The sequence below is a fragment of the Xyrauchen texanus genome, chromosome 7 (genome assembly GCF_025860055.1).
Source record: "Xyrauchen texanus isolate HMW12.3.18 chromosome 7, RBS_HiC_50CHRs, whole genome shotgun sequence".
NCBI lineage: Eukaryota > Metazoa > Chordata > Actinopteri > Cypriniformes > Catostomidae > Xyrauchen > Xyrauchen texanus.
Genome location: NC_068282.1, coordinates 20,043,113 through 20,055,513, shown reverse-complemented (window position 1 = coordinate 20,055,513; position 12,401 = coordinate 20,043,113). Strand labels below are relative to the sequence as shown.

At 37.0% G+C, this 12,401-nt stretch overlaps 1 protein-coding gene across 3 annotated transcripts in view; it reads right to left on the bottom strand.

Moving 5' to 3' along the window:
- The window catches only part of LOC127647077 (discoidin domain-containing receptor 2-like), a 60,915-nt gene extending 52,480 nt beyond the window's left edge, over positions 1-8,435 (bottom strand). For 2 of the 3 annotated variants that reach the window (XM_052131160.1, XM_052131161.1), the window contains exon 1: positions 8,260-8,434. The gene's annotated coding sequence lies outside the window, so the exon portion shown is untranslated. Of the gene's footprint in view, positions 1-8,259 lie in introns of all 3 variants that reach the window. The other variant, XM_052131162.1, reaches the window with a different exon arrangement.
- Positions 8,436-12,401: the final 3,966 nt, after the last annotated feature.

Here is a 12,401-nt window from a genome sequence, read left to right as displayed (position 1 = left end):
AGAAGAAAAGATATACTTCAACCTTAATCTTCAAAAATAAGGCTGGTCGATCAACAAACCATTTAGTTGCAACCCTTTATCTGAAAAGTATAAGCCCCACAGGGTCAATGAGTTTCAAGGGAGAGGTTGAAAGCAGAACAGGCACTTGAATATCTGTTTAAACTATTTTGGTTTAATGGTGAGAATTCAATATTCCCAGGACACCAATTATCCCAGAGATACTAACCATAAACACCCACTAGAAATGGGCTACTCAACTTTGGAAACCTCAGGGGCCGCAAAGCTGGATCTGTGTAGCATAGAGAGGTGCACTAATTTTTATAGTAATTATATATAGTGAACATTTTTTATAGTAAGAATTATTAATTTTATAATATATCATATTATATTATACAAGCCTATGTGTGTAACAGTTACATTTTCTCATGGTTTGGTTTTAATTTTTCAAGGAGCCATTTTCTACCTCATTCATTGCAAGAAAGAAAACTGATATGATCATTTCTGTTGTCACTGTCAAAGACACTGTCAACTTATAAACTCCATGAGTGTTCAACATCACAATCAACTGAGATATGGTCAAAAACAAGAGATACATATCCACTATTAACTTCTCAAGTGATAAGCCATAAAGATTTGTTTACTCTCTTTAGTGCTTTGCAGATAAGGATTGCAGATCACTATTAAACATTTGCGTGAAGGTGTCTCAATTAGTCTTTCCTGTTATGACTGTTATCATGATGAGCATATATCTCCATTAAGATATTCAAACGGACTTGACAGATTCGCGTTGGTGAGTGACTCTCAGGTGAGATTGAGAGTGCACATTCTTGATTGACAGACCACACGTATGAGCACAAACTCTTTCTTTGAACGTAAGTGCAGACTGACTTCCGCACTCATGAATCATCAACTAAGCTCTGTGTTGTTTATTTTATTCAGTACATCCTTTTGCAGTTTATTTCTCTCTATAACTATAGACAGAGAACTACGGTAAATACTCTGTAAAATTGACACCTCACCATTCATGCACATCTGATAGACTGTATTGATAAATACATTTTTGATGATGAAATCATCACAAAAGATGGCCAGAGGGCCATGTGTTGAGTAGCGCTGCACTAGAATATTATTTCTATCAGGAAGACTTGCAGAATTTAGTGAGATTTAAGATTACATTTATTTGATGAATATAAAACAGAAAAGTAATGTCTTTCTTTGGCCCCGTCTGGCGGTCCGAAGAAGTTGTACTCGGAACCGTCATTTCCTGCCGGAGATAGGAGGCATGGGCGAGGAGCCTACCCCCGTGCAGGACGGGACTCAACTGGTGGTGGTGGGGTGGTGGAGGTTGCCGCGTTAGCACACTGAAACAGCAACGTGATTACATGTGATTGGCTGGGAATTACCCAGCTAATGGTGCGATGATGTACAGCTGCTAGTCTTCCCGCTATAGAACTACGCTGCGCTTAAATTTCTGATCAAACTAAAATAGACACTTTTGCAACATATTTTTACAATATTTGTGTCGAAACACTGATTTTAAGAACCTCTCATTGAACATAACACCTCACAGCACAGAGGACCAACAGTCCACAAAAAGGCAGTATCCCTAAATATAGTAGGATTTAACTGATTCCAAACCACAGTGCTGGCTCTTCAGTACAACCTGGCAAAATGAGTCAATTACTCATTACACTGCCCCTTCTAGGCACTAGTCAACACGATTTGCATGCAATAGGTGAATAATACTTTTAAAGTAAGTAAAGGCATAGCACATAGAGCCTGTTTACCTCATAAACAGCATGAGGAAGGAGGAAATGAAAGTCAAAAATAGTGTCAGTGATTCTGCAATGAGGACACAGTGTGCTCTTTGAATACTCATGCATAGTGGGACTCACAGCAAGGTATCGCAACAAGAATGCAATAACTTTTTACAGATCAATTAAGCTTTGGAATGAATGCTGGATTTTATAGGTGAGGATTTTCTTAATGTGCAGAGAAAACCACACCAATATGGTGTAAATTACACTTTAATTGCAAAGCCATTTTACCCTGTGCCACATTCAGGATACAGTACCTGAGCCATGAATGAATGTTATTAATGGTCCGAAATTAGATAGATGTTGTTTTTTTTTTTTTTTTTTACAATATACAATGGCTGTGAATACACATTAGAATTTCTTATAATTTTATGGTATCTGTAGCATTATATTTTATAACCACTACTTTTTCTTAACTAGAGATTAACCAGTCTCTCATTATAGAATGCAATACAATGGTCAAGTAATGGTGTTGTGGCGGGTCTCTCTAAACAGATTTTCATAGCTGCACAGAGACAGAGTGTTTACAGTTTTCAAGAAAATTAAGATACGAATGTCTTACTTATAGTTATCTCTGCATAAAAGAAAAGAAAACTAAAGACAGCTTCTCTTTCGGTAATAGAGATTGGAGGACAGATAGGTCTTGCATTATCTAAAGGCTTCAATTAAACTAATCAGTGTCAAACTCTGGTTTCAATTTGTGGCCCTTTAAGCGTGGGCGTTCAAACATCTGTGACTGTCACTTAACCAACAAACCAGAAAATGACAGTGAAGGGCTTATTTCAAATGAATGTCAAGATTTTTATCATATACTTAAAGTGATAGTTCACCCAAAAATGAAAATGAATGGCATAATTTACTCCCTCTCATGCTGTTCCAAACCCATAAGTCATTCATTCTTCCATGGAACCCAAAAGGAGATGTTAGGAAGAATGTTAGCCTCAGTCACCATTCACATTACATTGTACGGAAGAAAAGATGCAATGAAAGTGAATAGTGGCTAGACTAACAGTCTGCCTAACGTCTTCTTTTGTGTTCCAAAAAAGAAAGAAAGTTGGGTAATATGGAACAACAAGTGTAAGTAAGTGACAGTTTTTATTTTTAGATTAAATATCCCTTAAAAACATTATGGCAGTGGAAAACAACTGTTACTCTTCTGTACATACATTATGGGAAGCAGGGATGCATTGCTCTGTCCTGCACAGATTGGAGATAACCTAGTTCTAAACATTTAAAAATAATTTTAAGCACTATTTTGGTTGGCTTAGCAAAAGGATAAGTGTCTGTTTAGATTAAATGTCACATACTGCCTCCAAACATTCCTAAGTCACAAGAGCTCTTCTCCTTATTACAGTGGTTCATTGGAACTCAACACTCAAATTAGCACAGCTAGAACAGTGCTTTTTATTTGACATACCACGTACCGCTGGAGTTACTTGCTAGACTGATATTCACATGCCTGTAAATTTAAGCATGAAGAGAACATATGTTTTTCATTTGAAACCTGTTTCATAGATATTTTACTTTCATGGGAATGCATAAATCCAAATTAAATGGTAGTTCCAGTCAAATTAGATCCAGTCGATCACAAAAACAGATGCAAGTGCATCGGTAGAGCAGCACCACACATGTTACAGAATCACAGGGTTAGTTTTGTGATGAGTTTTTGGTAACACTTTACAATAAAGTTCCAGTTGTTAACATTAGTTAATGTATTAGGTATCATGAACAAACAATTAACAATATGTGGTTTACAGCATTTTTTCATCTTTGTTAATGTTAGTTAATAGAAATACAATTGTTCATTGTCAGTTCATGGTAGTTCATAATGCATTAACTAATGTTAACATACACAACTTTTGAATTTAAATATGTTTTACTATATGTTGAAATGAACATTACTTAAGAGAAATAAATACTGAAAAAATATTCATTAACAACTAATTTTGTTAACTAATGTTAACAAATGGAACGTTATTGTAAATAGTTTTTTGAGTTACTTTATTCATTTGCAATATTTCATTTAAACAATTACAGTAATTGCACAGAATTGTGACCTTTTAATAAAGGTATCAAATACTCCTCAGGGGAGACTGCTGGCAATTATCAAGCAAGAGTAATGACACTTATTTATAACACATCTCTCTCTCGCCTAAGAACAAGAAGTGTGAGCACTTCACTTTGTAAGACATTTTTAACAACAACATGTAGGGCTGCACTGATACAAAATAAGTGTATTTCTGATTTGCTGAAACTGATACAGACAGTTTGGTGGTTCTGCTTTTTTATGCTACCTTGTTTACGAATCACTGATATTTAATTACAGAATTTCTATAGAAACGTATTGTAACTTAATTCTCTATGACTACATGTCTACAAAAAACTGTGACAAAAAAGCACATAATTAATTTTCATTAACATTCTTAACCCACATTAACTGAATTCTGAACAGCCTTTTGTTAGGCTCACATTAAATTGGTAAGATTTCTTAATTTTTGAAATGTTCTCAATTTATATTAACAGAATCGTAATGATGAAACTTGTGCCTTTTTAGACGAAGCAGCCTTTGCTTTAGCTTTAACAAACTCGTCATATTCCTTGCTGTGTTGAACTTTAGGATAGTAAACAAATATGTTTTGTCAAACGTATTAATCATAGTTACATTTGTGAAATTCTAGCAGTGCAGAGCTTACAAATCGGTGGTGGCGAGAGGGCTAAAGCACAGAACTGGTAAGCAGAAGGTTGCCAGTTCAATCCCCACAGCCACCACCAAATGCATAAATGTAAATGAATGGATTAGAATAGAATTGGCTGTCTAATATTAAAAACGGTGTAAATGTAAAGTTGACGAATTGCAACTCTGCTGTCATTGCCACCCAATTCAAATGAATTCCACACAAGACACATTTTCTTACACGCACAGCATGAGTTGTAGGCTAATTGTCCAACACGTTTTTCCACCCCTTTTTGATTGACAGGAAATAATCAGCCCTTATCATCGGCTGTTTTTTAACAATCGCCTGATGTTCGATAATGCAGATAATTGCTGTTATCGGCCAATACCGCTGTCTGGCCTATATATCAGTGCATCTGTAACAACAACAAAACCTATTTTGAGGTAAACAATAATTGTTTTGGATGTTACAGGTCTCCGTGAGGAAGTAGAAAATTGGAGCTATACACAATTATTACCATCTTTACCTTTAAAATGATTTAAAATAAAAAATGCAGTCGGCTGTTAGAATTATTTGGATATGATTTCAGGATCACATACAGATTTTCATACAAGACTGCTATTTACAGTGCTAGACTAAAGGACTGTGCTCAATTCTAATGGGTCATGGCTGGAATGAAGCTGTTTCTGGTTAACTTTATCTGTGCACCTGCATGAAACACATCACAATGCAAGATATATCCTTTCCTGAGCTTTCACACTTAAATTACACCTAGCAACTTAGCCTGTGGAAAAAGTGTGGCCTTTGCCAAAAAATCTTTTTCCATGTCCTCTCAGAAAATCAATGGTCAATTTATGAAATGTTGCATGAATCATACATGACTAAAAGAAAGCTGTCAGTGCTTTTGTTCTGCACCAATGAAATGTATTTCTAAAAGAGCAGATTTGCTTCTAAACACTTTAATGTGAACACTTTCATTTGTAATGTTAAAACTCTCTTCCCATGGAGAATTGCTGATCAACGTTGAATATATAATTTGATAAATAACATACACAATTGAACGTTAACGATCAAGAGAACTGCACAATTAAGCTGTGTTGTTGTGGTGATCGAGAGCATTAATCAACTGAAAAAGCATATTTTTCATTTGCGTATTCAGGATAATGATTTTGGCTTAGGCAGGGAAGCCTTTATTTATTTATACATATATTTTTATAAATATAGAATGCAAATACTACAAAGAATATTGTAACTACATTTTTATTTGTAATTTTCTTTGGTTGCTTTTTCAAAATCTTAATCAATGCAGTAAGTTCAGCTTACCACATTGAAAGAGCAACATTGCTACACTGTAAAAAATTACTGTAAATTTACAGCCAAATTCCTACAGCAATCTACTGTGATTCTTAAATACAGTAGTTTGCTGTTAAAAATGTTGCATTCTGGGAGATCAAGAGCAGGCTCACTGTGAAGTGAATAGGCACCAACAGTATGTTGTGGTTTGGATGCTGGTAGGTTGCTGTCCCTAACTGGATTCTTAACTAGCTTAAACATCAAGATCTTGCTTAATCATGCTGGTTGACCAGTGTTTTTTGCTGGTGAACAGAATGGCATCTGGCCAACCAGTTAGACCAGCCAAATAAGCACTGAACAACATACACTACCAGCCTGGACTACCATAAAAAACATGCTGGTCTGTGCTGGTCTTTTCAGCAGGGTACTGCAAGAAAAGTTAGTGTTTACTATGATTTTACAGGCTGGAGGCTTGATACCTGTGGTACTGAGGTGAAATGAGAGTTAGCCCTCTGGAGAGAACTAGTAGTGGGTTAATGAGTTGACTCCTACCATTCTTAGGAGCTTCTTTCTGCAATTTTCTCACTTTAAATTATTGGAAATGATTAAGCCAATCAGCTAAAGATGACATGACATCAGGACTCTGCTGTATGGTAACCAAATGATACACCCAGACCAAAGTGTATCATTAATTATACTGACAGGGTTTCTGTTACTCCTTACTTATTTCTTAACCTTTTGGCATTAGAGTTCACTTCATGAATGTATTAAAGTGATTTTACATTGATTGTGTTTAGTGCAAATGGGAAGTTGACATGTTTTGCAATGTTACATGCTATAATCCATCTAAAAGCATGTTGCTAATTCTTTTAAAAATATTATGCATGCAGCAATTCTGACATCATATTAAGTCTACATGTATTTGTACTTTATAATTCATTTATCACACCACAGGGCAATTTAAAAATGAACTGGCATAGGCAAAATATCATTCAAATATATATATATATATATATATATATATATATATATATATATATATATATATATATATATATATATATAACATTCATATAATAATTTTACCTAAATTCCTTATTTTAATTGAAATAAAATGTCCATGGACATGGGCTTATGTGTCAATTACTCATATAATGAAATTCTTAGAGTAATAAATATTATATGCACTACATTTCAATTGTCCGTACAGATGTTTAAGGATAGATATAAGAGATATAAACTGATGACTGGATGAATTGCCTCGGATGAATCATGTTGTATATGAACAAGGTTGAGTTGCATGGTGGGTAGGATTATATACATGTAAACAGTAGCCCCTTTTTTATTGCATTAGATAACAAAATCGCTAGAGGCATCTCCAAACACATAACACAGACCATTTCATAGAGCCAACTGGGCACTTCTTTTAGCCATTTCTGTAGTCATTTTAAACCACCTGGACCTAAGGCCATTCTAATAGATGTATTAATTCAGTTACACTCACATTCCCTCACAAAAGTAACCACAAGTGTAGTTCATAAAATGAACTATTGACATGTTCCACTAAGTACAGTGTGAACAGAATATATTGTTTGTAACACTGTGCTAGAATATGTTCTATTTGTTAACATTAGTTAATTCATGAGTTATCATGAACTAACATAGAACAATATATTTTTTGAGCATCTATTAATCTTTGTTAATGCTTGTTAATAAAAATACAATTGTTCATTGTTAGTTAATGTTAGTTTATAGTGCATTAACTCATGTTAACATACAACTTTTGATTTTAAAAATGTATAACTATGTTGAAATAAGCATTCATTATTAATTAATTATTAATTAATTAATTAATAAGCACCAAGATTAAAACATGCTGTAAAACTATTGTTCATTGTTAGTACATGTTAACTAATGTTGTGTTAACTAATGTTAACCAATGAAACCATTTATCATACTAATGCAAAATAACCTCTTTTTTTCTTCAGAATTGCATATAAAAGAAAAGGAAATGAGAGATTGTGAGAGAGAAACTCTTGCTTGGCTGTCATTGAGAGTATAGTACAGTAGAGCGCAAACTAATAAAATAATGTATACTTTCCAGGCAAAATCAAGTACTTTGAGCATACGTATGTGCAATTTTACAAGCCAGAACACGTATGCAGATGGATACCTTAAACAGTCAATTCAGAACAGCTGGTTACAAAGCGCTCGCTTCACAGAGCAATTACTGGATCAAGTATCAAGTTGCTCTGTTATCCGCTATTTTAGCCTGCCATGCAAACAGTGGCTTTCCAATGCAAGTTTTTAACACAAAAACTATAGCACTTACACACATTTTAATTCTATTTTTATTATTCACCATTATCAATCATATTCATGTTGCCCTAAATCACAACACTAAATAACCAATCCTTTTTTACAGAACTATGCGAAAACAAAGAATGTACTGTTTAAAAAAAACACAAACTTACTGCTTGGGTTCCTTTTTTCAAACCATTTGTCCAACGCTTTCGTAATTCTAAGTATTGTGTATATAAGCAAAATGGGAAAACCAAGAATCTTTCCTTCTCTCCGAAGTTCTCTCTCAGATCTCACATTCAGACACACTGAGCTGATGTAAGACACCTCTGGATGAGGGAAAAAAACAGGAGAGCATGAGTGTGGGCGAGAGAGGGAAAGAGAGCAAGAGAGAGAGAGACTAAAAAACTAACATTCTGAGGATTCTTGGGAACATGCCAAAGTCCCAGAATTCCTCATGCCATACAGAAGGTTTCAATTAAGTCCCACTCCCGTGACCAATCAGAGATTTTCTTGAATATTCTCTTTCCTATTTCTTTCTTTCCATTTTGACTGCCCAAAATAATTAATGACAGAAAGACCAGGGTTCAGAACAGCAATTTTATGAACAGCAAGTATAAAGTTTACAGAGTTTTTGCCATTATATTCAATTCTGTGTATAATCAGCTTTCCCTTACCATGTGTTGGCTCTCTCTGGTAGAGGGATGAGCTAGCTGTTACAGTTCTAAGATGGGCAAGGAGTTGGCGGGAACCGGCAGAACAGTAAACAAAGTTTTAATGTGAAAGTTAACTTAAAACAAACATAAACAGACACAAACACACATGCAATGGGGCCACGTGCATCTCTTTCTCTCGAACTGGCGCCTCTGGCTCTCCTTTATTTGCTCTCCCTGTGATCATGCACCATCACAGCCTGGCCACGCCCTCCTCCATGTCACACTCCGCCATCGGTCTGACTTACCCCCCCCCCCCACCCCCCACCCCCACACACACCTCTAGAGGGGAGACGCTGCCCTTCAGGCCGTTCTGTCAGCTGGTAGTCCACCCCGCCTCCTGTGAACCTAGGGGACAAACGAGGGGAGACGTGGGGAGAGGGAAAGGGCGAGCAGAGACACACAGAGAGAGGAGAGAGAGAATAACTTGCTTGCCGGCTCCCAGACGCACTGTCACCCGGTCCTCAATCGCTCCTCCACTCTGACAGACGCCAGCTCGCTCCTCCATGGCGGATGGCAGCGAGTCCTTCGGCCCCTGCGGACAGAACCGCTCCTCCCCTTCTTCGGTGGCTGGTAGCGACCCCTCCGTCCCCAGGCAGACAGCCGCAGATGCTCCCCTTATGGATGGCAGCAGTGAGTACTCCGCGACAGAGCTCCTTCCTGGGTTTCAGCACCACTGTTACAGTTCAAAGATGGGCGAGGAGGAGGTGGAAATCAGCTGAACAGTAAACATAAAGTTTTAATGTCAAACTTAGCTTAAAACAAACATAAATAAACACAGACACACATGCCAGGCAGCCATGCATGCACCTCTCTTTCGAACTGGCGGCTCCGGCTCCCATTTATCTCGCTCTCCCGCCGATCAGGTGATTCAGCTCTGGCTGTGCACCATCACTGCCCGGCCACGCCCTCCTCCATGTCACTGTAGCCTACTCAAAATTTATACGATTATTGAAAATTTCCACATTTACATTTCTTTATATTTCCCCCCACTTAATTAATACATGGAAAAGTGTGGTAAGTTAGTATTGGTGGGAGCTAATATCAAAGCTTTTCTTGGTATACTATAGTATGATATAGGTATCATAACACTTAAATTTAGCAACATAAATAGCTTATAAATTAAATGTTAAACTAGTGATAGAGGGATCAAGCCAACATTCATGATTTTTTTTCTTTTAAATATCAGCTATTATAAACATTTAATTCATATGGGTGTTCCAAACCCATATACATTTCTTTCTTCAGTGGAACACAAAAGGAGGTGTTAGACAGAAAGTTATAGACTAACAGCCTCAGTCACCCTTCATTTTCACTGTGTGGAAAAAAAGATGCAATGAAAGTGAATGGTGCCAGAGGCTGTCATTGTGCCTAACATCTCCCTTTATGTTCCATGGAAAAACGTGGGTGATTAAATGACTACATAATTTTCATTTTTGTATGACCTATCTCTTTAACTTACTTTAGTGAATTTAGAATGCATTCCCATTTTAATCCCTTATTCAACTCGATAGAGTGAAATAATTCTGCAAGATAATGAGAAAAGCAGTCAAAAAAAAATAATTTACTGGCTGGGGACAGAATATTCAATCATAATTTATAGATGGAAAGCCGATTCAAAACTATTGTTATTTGAGAAAAAAAAGCACAGTAATATTTCAAATCCCCTTTACTCTAACAAAGCTACTTTTTGGCACCTAATTTGATGCATTAAACACAATTTGCCATACTTAAGCTGTTTTTTGCAAATAAAGCAGTGCCTCTGGCAAATACATAACTGAGTTACTTATCATTTAGCTAATGCTTTTACATGAAGATCCATTAATTACTACATTAACTGCATTGACCTTCAGTCAACACTGGGTGTTGTGTCCAATTGTGTTCTCAGTTCAAAATGACTGGCCCACTAAGATTGTTAATATATTTATCATATTGCATATATTATCCCAAGATATTGCATTAGATCTTTTTGTCAACTTCTATTTTAGTAATTACAGTATGACAGGTTTTGTACTTTCTTGAACACACACACACATACATTTTATATATACAGTGGGTACGGAAAGTATTCAGACCCCCTTACATTTTTCACTCTTTGTTATATTGCAGCCATTTGCTAAATCATTTAAGTTCATTTTTTTTCCTCATTATTGTACACACAGCACCCCATATTGACAGAAAAACACAGAATTGTTGACATTTTTGCACATTTATTAAAAAAGAAAAACTGAAATATCACATGGTCCTAAGTATTCAGACCCTTTGTTCAGTATTTAGTAGAAGCACCCTTTTGATCTAATACAGCCATGAGTCTTTTTGGGAAAGATGCAACAAGTTTTTCACATCTGGATTTGGGTATCCTCTGACATTCCTCCTTGCAGATCCTCTCCAGTTCTGTCAGGTTGGATGGTAAACGTTGGTGGACAGCCATTTTCAGGTCTCTCCAGAGATGCTCAATTGGGTTTAAGTCAGGGCTCTGGCTGGGCCATTCAAGAACAGTCACAGAGTTGTTGTGAAGCCACTCCTTCCTTATTTTAGCGGTGTGCTTATGGTTATTGTCTTGTTGGAAGGTGAACCTTCGGCCCAGTCTGAGGTCCAGAGCACTCTGGAGAAGGTTTTCATCCAGGATATCCCTGTACTTGGCCGCATTCATCTTTCCCTCGATTGCAACCAGTCGTCCTGTCCCTGCAGCTGAAAAACATCCCCACAGCATGATGCTGCCACCACCATGCGTCACTGTTGAGACTGTATTGGACAGGTGATGAGCAGTGCCTGGTTTTCTCCACACATATCGCTTAGAATTAAGGCCAAAAAGTTCTATCTTGGTCTCATCAGACCAGAGAATCTTATTTATCACCATCTTGTAGTCCTTCAGGTGTTTTTTAGCAAACTTTCATGTTTCTTGCACTGAGGAGAGGCTTCCGTCGGGCCACTCTGCCATAAAGCCCCAACTGGTGGATGGCTGCAGTGATGGTTGACTTACTACAACTTTCTCCCATCTCCCGACTGCATCTCTGGAGCTCAGCCACAGTGATCTTTGGGTTCTTCTTTACCTCTCTCACCAAGGCTCTTCTCCCCCGATAGCTCAGTTTGGCCGGACAGCCAGCTCTAGGAAGGGTTCTGGTCGTCCCAAACGTCTTCCATTTAAGGATTATGGAGGCCACTGTGCTCTTATGAACCTTAAGGGCAGCAGACATTTTTTTGTAACCATGGCCAGATCTGTGCCTTGCCACAATTCTGTCTCTGAGCTCTTCAGGCAGTTCCTTTGACCTCATGATTCTCATTTGCTCTGACATGCACTGTGAGCTGTAAGGTCTTATATAGACAGGTGTGTGGCTTTCCTAATCAAGTCCAATCAGTATAATCAAACACAGCTGGACTCAATTGAATGTGTAGAACCATCTCAAGGATGATCAGAAGAAATGGACAGCACCTGAGTTAAATATACGAGTGTCACAGCAAAGGGTCTGAATACTTAGGACCATGTGATATTTCAGTTTTTCTTTTTTAATAAATGTGCAAAAATATCAACAATTCTGTGTTTTTATGTCAATATGGGGTGCTGTGTGTACAATAATGAGGAAAAAAATTAACTTAATTGA